The following is an 11,435-nucleotide window of genomic DNA, read 5'->3' as shown; positions in this document are numbered from 1 at the left end:
ACAGTTAATATGAATTAGTTTTATAGAAAGAAAGAATCTAAACATGACAAGAGTACATTCAATGTATTATCACCACTGAAAGTGTTTAATTGTAAACTAAGCATGGTAAGTATTTGCTTGTAAACACAAGAGGGAGTGAATGGAAGAGTGTTAACTAGGAGAGCAGTTATACTGTGGCTTTTACTGAGTAAACAATAAATTCTAAGAATTTGCAAAAGCAATTTTAGTACACCTAATATAATACTTAATTCATTGCAACAGAAGTTATGTATAAATTGAAAACCTCAGAGGAAACATAAAGCAATGTTGCATTATACTTTGCATCATTATAATAGCAGATCCCTAATAAAAAGAATGCACAAACAGTGAGATAAATTTTACTAATTTTTACAATAATTTTTGTCAAAGTGCACAAGTAAGCCTGCTAATGACTTTATTTTAAAAAAAGTTTTAAAAAAGGTACGCCAACATAATTTTGCAGGAATTAGAAAGTGAAATTACAGAGGCAGTTGACATAAAATTTTGTCATAAAACCCTTGGTACTAAGATGCATGATTACTTCCAGACTTTCTAATCACAAACCATTAACTGACATTTTGAGGTATAACAGACTGAGGCAATGCTTTTGGCTTTATTTTTCGTAAAATTATTTTCATGGAGCACTGCATTACAGCAGGAAGTGCTATATAACAACAATGGCTCTAAAGTTTGAGCAAAATATTGCATTAAAAGTAAAATAATTTGATAAATTTTCCATACAATTTCCAACTCTCCTCTCTCTATTTATTTTAATCTAAAGAGACTTAGCAATTTCTGGAACAATAATTTTTAAAATAAATTGCAAAAATTAATTTGCTACTTAATAGTACTTCTTGTGTTCAGTTTTGGAGTAGGTGCAAGCATAAGAAAAAAAAATTAGCTGCATAATAACAAAAAATAATTATTAATTTCCAGTGAACTATAGAACAGTATGGAGTCATTGGGCCATATTCTGTAGTACTACTGGAGTATAGCATGTATGGTATGCCATAGAAAATAATATTATTGAACACATACATGTACAGTAGTTATGATGTTGACAAGTCTGAAGCTGTGGAAGCAATTCAGGCAACTATAGAGGGAAGAAAAGAATAAAGAAAGAACTGATGTGTGATAATACAGTTATCCATGTTCAGCCTCACTCTCCCACTCTCTTCCTCCTTCCTTTCTCTTTTTCTTTGTCTTTTACCTATTATTAATACCTCTCCTTTTCATTTCTTCTTTTTTATTTACTCAATTTTCACTTTATCTATCATTAATTGATAGTCTTTCCTGGATGTGATGTGACACTGTATGTACCTGATGCAAACAAAAAGTACATATAAATAAAAATACTCTTCACAAATTCTAAAAATGTGCTTATACGTACAAAAGGATATTTTGGAGGGAGTTAAATTTGGCAAATTTGCTAAATTTTGGTGATTGGTGAATTTTAATTTGGCAAATTTGTGGCCACGTGCCATCATGCATGCACATAATGGCTCAAAATGGTGGATTTTTATTTTGAAAATGGCTATCAAATTTACCAAATTTATCTACCTCCAAAATTTCCTTCTGTATGGTACATAGATCTACACTGTAGCTAACCCTGTACATATCGTATAGTGGTTATTTTCAAGGATAACAAATTTTGCAAATTTATCAATTTTTAAGATTCAAGAAATTATATATTCCTTGAAATTTAATACAGTACAAGATGGTAGAATAGTGGAAATTTGCAAAAGTTATTTTGTGAACCTTTGAATTATCCTTAAAAACCACTATACTGCAGTAAAGGATTCACTATCATCATATCCATCATTACCTGTAATTATATGCCTGTCTTATTGGTCTTCTCCTAGCTGATGGTTTCTTACATTTGTATTTCTTCCACTCTCTCTTCCTCCTGTTCTATTTAATGACAGGTGCTCAGTCAACCAAGGAAAATATCTCTACAGTACATATCAATTATCATGTTAGTACATATCAGTATGTGTATCACAATACAGTACACAACTTTTAAAATTTATTAAAAAATCCAAATTTGATTGGAATTAGCTCAAACTTTCTACACAACATAAAACATGTACATGTATATATATATCAATAAATTTTTTCCTATCCATTTTCGATAAAATTTGGTTTGAGACCTTGCAAGGACTATGGCCCAATTTTTGAGCAACTCCAAAAAGTCATAAAAATCATTTAAGTGGAATTACATGTACTTCAAAATTTTTTAAACAATATAAGGGCATTTATATGCATTAAAAAATTATAAAAATGTAGAATTTTCTCCTTGTCATTTTTGATAAAAATTTGTTCGAGATTTTGTCATAATGGTACAGGGACTTTGGGTCATTTGTTGAGCAACTTTAAAAATTTCTAAAAAAAATCAAATTTGATCGGAATTAGCTCAAACTTTCTACACAATATAAGGATATGTATATGCATCAGAAAATCTTCTCTTGGTCATTATTGACAAAATTTGGCCAATGTATTCGGCCCAATTTTTAAGCTACTTTAAAAATTTATAACAATCTTATTTTAAATGAATTCAACTCAATCTTTCTACCATAACATACAAAAGTACATTATAATTTAGTAAAATAGAAAATTTATATAGTACCTCTTAAATATTATGTACATAAATAAAATGTAAGCTACTATGGCATAAATAAAGCCTACGTACATTAGGCTATAAAAATTAGTCACTTACCAGACCAATCCCCTTTACAGTAGAATAATTGCCTACTTCATTGGCACCCTCTTCATCAGTATCCTCATAAATATCACCATTATTAGTCTCTTTTATGATTTCCACTGATTTATTAATAATTGATTGATGGTCACTATCGAGCGGTTCTTTATTTTGTGAGGTGTTAGCTTCATCAGCAGCTGCACTTGGTCCTGCTTCATCCTTTAATGATAGAGGAGACTCTGAAGGGAGTTCAAAATCAGGCTCAACATGGCTACACTTAGAGGGCCTTTCCGCTCTGTTGCAGTACCAGTCGACTCAGTCTCAGGTCCTGTAGAACGCTTCCTCTTTCGCAGCTTCACTCTCCGTAAGGAATCAGATGAGATTAGTCCTGAACTTTCAACATCACTAGAAATAGGACTTTCCCTTGCATTTACGGTAACAAAACTGTCACCATTCTGAATATCATTCATTGTTAATAATTGATGAACCACGCCCAACAAAATAATAATGAATAAATAATTAAAATTAATTATTATTGATTCAAGCCAGGTCTATTTTGATACAACTTTGACTGGCATCAATGTTGTGTTGAATCATGTCTGTTGCTCTGCCTAAACTAGTAAGCTTACCATACACCAGCATGGTTGTATCATAATCATGAACTTTATGGCTGACAATCAAAATTGTATCGATCATGCTATGCTGCATGCACATGCAGGCTGCCCAAAATCTATGATACAGGGATGTGTCAAGCTGGGTCATGATTAAAGTCAGTCATGATTCAGATTAAAATTCTTGGCTGTGTACTGAAGTATAGCATGTCTTCACCCAAAACTCTACTAACACTGACGGAGTTAATTGTGTTCACAGGATGCAGCATGACATGTAGATCCATTTCAAAATCACACTACAAATCCAACCATCAAACTGAGTATCATCACAAAGACAGGAGCTACTAGTCCAGTAGCACTGGATACTCCAGTACAAGGCTTACAAAACTGCATGCATGAGTTGAATGTGCAAACATTACTAGGCAACTTTGTTGCTGGTAACCTGTGATCAAAACAGTCAAAGAAGTGCCAGAGCCATTCATTAAGCAGGGGCATTATAATATTTAAAAATGGCATAATCTTGAATTAAAGTAGTTATCAGTCTAGTTCAACCAGACTAGTCTATATTTATCCATGATATTTGTAAATATATCACTTCAATGAAGTTCTGATGCAATCTGCATGGCGCAATTCACTTGGCAATTTGTTATTAATTATTAACTAATAACTGATTTTATTCATCAAAAAAACTTTATTCATAAAAAAAACAACTTCAAAACTAACACAAACTCTATACTAATATAACTAAAACTAAACTACGGTTCAAGAGCTAGTCTCTATATTGTTCATGGCACACAGCAGTAGCAGCCTCAGGCCAAAAATCCAACCAAACTGAGTATCATCACAAAGACAGGAGCTACTAGTCCAGTAGCACTGGATACTCCAGTACAAGGCTCATCCACACTAACACCACTGCATGAGGTGACACCAGATCCAAGATATGGTTCAGTACAGCAACCCATCCTATCACTGAATGTGTTAACATAAGAAAGACAAGTGGAGGAAGCAGAACTGCAGGATATTCCACCAGAGGTAAATGTGCAGGCATTTAACAAACGTTGGAAATTTGAGTAATCTCCTCGATATTGCCTTATGTACCTCACCTCACAATAGTCTCCACTCTCCTGTCCACAGACACCTTGACGAATCAAGGTAATGGCATAATCCCTTAAGGTATCATCATTCGTCACTATACAATTGTAGTAGGTGTCAATTGGATCGATGCAAGCTGAGACACACAATCGAGAGTAAGCATTGTTGAGAGCAGTGAGCTGAGCATCAGTGAGGGATGAAGCGGGGAGATCTGAGAGACCACCTGTAAGTTCCGTTAAGTTGCAATAGGAAGGAAGGTTGCTTTGGAGCTGGTTTTCACAAGCACTGTTGTCTTGACGTACTTCCAGTTGAGAGCTATGCCTCTTGCTGATTTTGTGCAGCCAGTCAGTGACAGCAACTACATCTCTTTTCTTTGTAGTTGCAGCACCATCACTTGAAGCAACGACAAGAAAACAGCAAAGGAGAAAAACGGTGAACATTCTCAAAGGAAGTAGCACAAAGTAACAACGATTCAAAAGGATAAGTTTGTGTAAAAATATAGTACAAGTGGCAGCTTTTATAGAATATCTAATTTATAATGAAATTCATCGTTGATTATTGACAGGCAAAACTGTTTAATTGATACCCACATTGGCTTCTTTACCACAGGTATTATTGTTATCAGAGACAATTTGACTATCGTCAGGTAGAGGCCAAGGCTCTACTTTGACCAAATTTGGTCATTTCTACAACCTAGCACAATAATTACTCTTACAGAGTAACATTTATAGTACAGGGTGTGGTCTTGCTACGCAAGACCACATTTATTTTTTGTATCAACATTTTTAGTAACAGACTATCTAACAGATACTCTAAGCCAGAGGATTAAAAGTGCTTATTATGCTGCACATTTGCAGTTCCAATGGGATTTTAGCTTTTAGAGTAAATTAAGCAAATGTTTGTGAACAACAAGTATAATGTACCAATTCAAATTATACGAACCGATTAGAAATACATGTACATTCATTATAAATGAGTGAATGACAATTACTTTGTTGGTTTGTCCTCCCTATTATGCAGATCAATTACATTAACACATAATAGACACTGGTATAGTGTATGTTGTCAAACATGTACTGTAATAATAAAATTAATGTAACAGTTAATATGAATTAGTTTTATAGAAATAAAAATCTAAACATGACAAGAGTACATTCAATGTATCATCAACACTGAAAGTGTTTAATTGTAAACTAAGCATGGTAAGTATCTGCTTGAAAACACAAGGGGGAGTGAAATATAACAGAGGGAGTGAACGGAAGAGTGAAGAGTGAACCGTGAACCTGGGGAGCAGACTAGCAGTTATTGTGGTTTTTACTGAGTAAACAATAAAAAGCAATTTTAGTACACCTACTATAATATTTAATTCTTTATTGCAACAGAAGTTATGTATAAATTGAAAACCTCAGAGGAAACATAAAGCAATGTTGCACTATACTTTACATCATTATAATAGCAGATCACTAATAAAAAGAATACACAAACAGTGAGATAAATGTTACTACAATAATTACTATCAAAGTAAAGCATTAACTGACATTTTGAGGTATAACAGACTGAGGCAATGCTTTTGGCTTTATTTTTTGTAAAATTATTTTCATGGAGCATTGCATTACACAGGGAGTCCTATATAACAATTAACAACAATGGCTCTAAAGTTTGAGCAAAATATTGCATCAAAAGTAAAATAATGTAATAAATCTTCCATACGGTTTCCAACTCTCCTCTCTCTATTTATTCTAATCTAAAGAGACTTAGCAATTTCTGAAACAATAATTTCAAAAATAAAATGCTATTATCATCAAAGATTAATTTGTTACCCAATACTACCTCTTGTGTTCAGTTTGTTGCTAAATACCATACAAGATGATTTATTGGCAAGAGTAATATTTGGCAAATTTGCCTGTGGAAAGTTAATGGCAAAATTTGTATTGGCAATTTTGCGCCAAGTGCTATTGAGCAGCAGATTTTATATTGGAAATTTCTTCAGAGAACTGCCAATCGCCAATATTAATTCCTCACCAATAAATTATCTTGTACGGTAACAGGCTTTGCCTTTCTCTGCCACCAGTGGGTGATATGGTCAGAATAATGCAGTGAGCATGATAATGTGAAGAGGGAACCACCTAAAGCTTGAAAATGAATCATGCTTAGTTGCTATGAAGCTTTTAAGTTTGATATACGTTATACATCAAAAATTTAAAGAATTTCTAACCAAATAGGTAACGGCTCTGAATATGACTAGAGTACATGAGGGAGTGAATAAACTGTGGGGGAGAATCAATAGTAATGGAACATTAATTGTGGTAGTGTAGGAGTCTTGTTTACGATTATACGCTGTTAATCTAAGAATTTGCTAAAACAACTATAGTAACTTTATTTAATTATTTCACGTAATAGAGTGTGTGCTTTCCTTAAAAATGCATAATGCTCCATCAAAACATGGTACAAAATACATCAACACATAGCATATGCCACAAGAATACAACAAAAAATTATACACATGTATACATGTACAGTGAAATTTCAGAATAAAAAAACTTTTAGGACACTAATTTTGAATCTTCACTACTTTAGTTGATACATACTGTACGTTGAAATTTGTTTCAAATGTTAAAGAAGTCTCATTATCTAATACATGCACTAAAATTACATAATGAATAGTTTTAAGTGTATGTGCTGACTGCTGAGCTAAGTGTGTTTACTAATAATTGTCTCACTGTCAAATAAATCTTTGACACTTTAAGGCATAAATAAATTAATTTCTGCAGCAAAAAAAACATTGCAATTAGATGATAGAACTGAGACAATGACAACGCTATTGCCTTCGTTCCTTCTTTAATGATACATACATATAGTGCTGTAAATTGAGAAGCAAAAGCAAAATACATATGCATGAGTATGTACCTGTAATGAATATCTACTCTTGTGCATGCATATAATTGTAAACATGAATCGAGATGATCCCACAATTCAGTTTATTGATTACAAAAGCTTTCTATAATAGATCAATTATCAATTGACCATAAAAGGGAGTAGGTACAAGCATAAGTGTGAGTAACTACTGGAATGTGATGAATGTTAGATGTGCTGAACAGATAAATTAATTTTAGTTGCATAATAACACAAAATAATTATTAATTTCCAGTGAACTATAGAACAGTATGGCCTCATTGGACCGTATTCTGTAGTACTACTGGAGTATAGCATGTATGGTATGACATAGAAAATTATATTATTGAACACATACATGTACAGTAGTTATGATGTTGACAAGTTTGTAGCTGTGGAAGCGAGTCATGGTAGCTGTAGAGGGAAGAAAAGAATAAAGAAAGAACTGATGTGTGATAATACAGTTATCCATATTCAGCCTCACTCTCCCACACCCTTCCTCCTTCCTTTCTCTTTTCCTTTGTCTTTTACCTATCATATATCTCTCTCCTTTTTCTTCCTTCTTTTTCATTTACTCAATTTTCACTTTAACTCTAACATTAACTGATAGTCCTTCCTGGATGTGATGTGACACTGTATGTACCTGATACAAACAAAAAGTAAATAAAAAGTGCTTTCCCAAAGTCAAAAAATGTGCTTATACTGCATAGAAGGAAATTTTGGAGGGAGTTAAATTTGCCGAATTGCTACATTTTGGTGATTGGCAAATTTTAATTTGGCTAATTTGCACATAATGGCTCAAAATGGTCGATTTTATTCTAGTGAATGGCTATCAAACGCCAAATTCACCAAATTTAACTACCTCCAAAATTTCCTTCTATACGGTAGATTTACACTATAGCTAACCCTGTACATACCGTATAATGGTTCTTTTCAAGGATAACAAATTTTGCAAATTTATTAAATTTTTTAAGATTCAAAAAATTTTATTCCTTAAAAAATTTTATTTCTTGAAATTTAATAAAGTACAAGATGGTAGAATAGTGGAAATTTGCAAAAGTTAATTTTGTGAACCTTTAGATACAGGTCATTCACAAAAATTATCCTTAAAAACCGCTATACAATAATAAAGGATTCATTATCGTCATACCTATCATTACATGTTGTCTTATTGGTCTCCTCCTAGCTGATGGTTCTTACATTTGTACTTCCTCTTCTCTCTCCTCCTCCTGTTCTATTTAATGACAGGTGCTCAGTCAACCAACGAAAATATCTCTACAGTACATATCAATTATCATGTTAGTACATATCAGTATGCATATCACAATACAGTACACAATTTTTAAAATTCATAAAAATCCAAATTTGATTGGAATTAGCTCTAATTTTACATCAATAACATGTACATGTCTATATATATCAACAATTTTCTCCAATTCATTTTCAATGAAATTTGGTTTGAGATCTTGCAAGAACTTTGGCCCAATTTTTGAGCAACTTCAAAAAGTCATAAAAATCCAAACTCAATTGGATTTATGTGTACTTCAAATTTTTTAAACAACATAAGGGGATGTACATGCATCAGAAAAAATTATAAAAATATAGAATTCTCTCCTTGTCATTTTTGATGAAATTTGGTTTGAGATCTTTTCACAATGGTACAGGGACTTTGGGCCAATTTTTAAGCAACTTTAAAAGTTCATAAAAAATTTAAACTTGATTGGAATTAGCTCAAACTTTCTACACAATATAGAGATATGTATATGCCTTAGAAAATCTAATAAAAATTAAAAATTTTCTCTTAGTCATTATTGACAAAATTTGGCCAATGTATTTGGTGCTGCTTTGAAAATTCACAAAAGTCTTATTTTGATTGGCAACTCTTTCCACCATAAAAATGTAATAAAATAGAAAAATTATATAGTACCTCTTAAACATTATGTTCATAAATAATATGTAAGTTACTATGGCATAAAAATAAAATAAAACCTTACATTAGGTTATAAAAATTAGCAAATCCATATCTATTGAACATGTAGTCACTTACCAGATCAATCCCCTTTACAGAAACTAACAGTAGGTAGACCATCATCATCAGACTCACTGTCACTGTTTAAAAGTGTAGAGTAATCACCAGCTTCATTCAGTGGCACCCTCTTCATCAGTATCTGCAAAAATATCACCATTATTAGTCTCTTTTATTATCTCCACTGATTTATCAATAATTGATTGATGGTCACTATCAAGCGGTTCTTTATTTTGTGAGGTGTTATAGAGCTTCATCAGCAACTGCATTTGGTCCTGCTTCATCCTTTAATGACAAAGGGGATTCTAAAGGTGGTCACAGTTCAAAATCAGGCTCAACATGGCTACACTTAGAGGTAGTCTCGCAAGCCAGACCATTCTCGAGCCTACAGTCATTGGCATCTACCCTGATCTACCCCAATGACTGTTATTATTGCTCAAAGGTCAACCGTGTCCTACCTCCTCTGAGCCAGACCATTCCCCAGCCTGTAGGCTGGGGAATGGTCGAGGGGCCCGTAACGCCTGAGAAATCTCGCACACACCTAGAGAAATCTTCATGAAATCACAGAAATCCACCTAATCAGCAGAAATCCAGGGAAATCACTAGAAATCCATTGAAATCAGAGAAATCTAAATAAATCATAAATAAAGAGAAACCCAGAAATCAAGACTAAAATCCGGAAATCAGGTACAATTTGTAGGGCCGTTCGGACCCCTCGGGAATGGTCTGGCTTGTGAGACCATATAGCCTGATATATGGTGAGACTAACTTAGAGGGCCTTTCCTCTGTTGTAGTACCAGTCGACTCAGTCTCAGGTTCTGTAGAACGCTTTCTCTTTCCCCTCTTCACTCTCCGTAAGGAATCAGATGAGATTAGTCCTGAAGTTTCAACATCACTAGAAATAGGACTTTATGATTGCATTCACAGTGAAAACTGTCTCCATTCTGCATGAATTAATTATATTGATTAACCACGCCCAACAGATGATGAAAAAAATTAATAAATTACTAATGTTTCACCGAGGTCTTCACCCAAAATTCAGTTTCAGTACAGTTATAATTATGTTCATGCATGATACATGTACTGGTAGATCCATATCAACAATCAGATCAAACATCTAACAGTCAAACTGAGTATCATCACAAAGACAGGAGCTACTAGTCCAGTAGCACTTGATACTCCAGTACAAGGCTCATGCACACTAACACCACTGCATGAGGTGAAAAATACTTCCAATGAAAAAGAGGTTTACCATGCAGAATAAAAAAGATCAGCATGTAATATTAATTTAGCTAAAATGTAAATGCGAGCTTTGGTTCATGCACTTTTGAACATCATGTGTAAATGATGCATCAAATATTCCAATCTTGTCAAGTATTTGTAATTGTAGTTAAATACGGCCATTCAGTAAAAGGTATTTGTATTTAAATACACTGAGGTGTATTTGACCCTAAATCTGCCACAAGTCCCATGTAGTCCCTGTCCCTATTTTATCCTTTAAGTCCTTTGCAATTCCTGTCCGGTCCCCCTTTTATGGCAACTCCTGTATGGATGTCTTCACCCAAAATACTATACCAGAGATAATGAATTAAGTTCATACATAATACATGCAGATCCATATCAACAATCAGACTACAATTTGTCAAATCCAACAGTCACTCAAACTGAGTATCATCAAAAAGACAGGGCCAGTAGCACAATTAAGGCTCATCCACACTAACACTGTTAGTGTGGATGAGCCTTGTACTGGAGTATCCAGTGCTACTGGACTAGTAGCTCCTGTCTTTGTGATGATACTTAGTTTGGTTGGATTTTTGGTCTGAATGTTGTTACTGTGTGCCATGAACATATAGAGGCTACCTCTTGAATAGTTTAGTTTTAGTTATATTAGTGTCACCGTAAAAAATTGTCAAATTAATTGAGCTTTCAGATAGCATTAATGTCAGTTCATAATTTGCAATAAAGTGATGCATTTATTATGGATGAATATTAAACTAGACTTAAAATTGATTTATATGTTCATCATAATTATTCCATTTATATAAAGGCTATCATACACGGGGCAACATTGTTGCATGCAACTTTGTGGTTACTTTGA

General features: G+C 33.4%; 1 long non-coding RNA gene across 1 annotated transcript in view; it reads right to left on the bottom strand.

Moving 5' to 3' along the window:
- Positions 1-7,418: 7,418 nt before the first annotated feature.
- LOC109582306 (uncharacterized) overlaps positions 7,419-11,435 on the bottom strand; it is an 11,714-nt gene continuing 7,697 nt past the window's right edge. Inside the window, exons 2-4 of the long non-coding RNA XR_002185018.1 lie at positions 8,462-8,586; positions 7,843-7,954; positions 7,419-7,725 (exon numbers count right to left, since the gene is read on the bottom strand). This is a non-coding gene — a long non-coding RNA (uncharacterized LOC109582306). The remainder of the gene's footprint in view (positions 7,726-7,842; positions 7,955-8,461; positions 8,587-11,435) is intronic.

Source organism: Amphimedon queenslandica, unplaced genomic scaffold, assembly GCF_000090795.2.
Source record: "Amphimedon queenslandica unplaced genomic scaffold, v1.1 AMPQUscaffold_13391, whole genome shotgun sequence".
In the NCBI taxonomy this organism is placed as follows: domain Eukaryota; kingdom Metazoa; phylum Porifera; class Demospongiae; order Haplosclerida; family Niphatidae; genus Amphimedon; species Amphimedon queenslandica.
The sequence above is the reverse complement of the archived record's forward strand: the minus strand, read 5'-3'. Positions and strand labels throughout refer to the sequence as shown.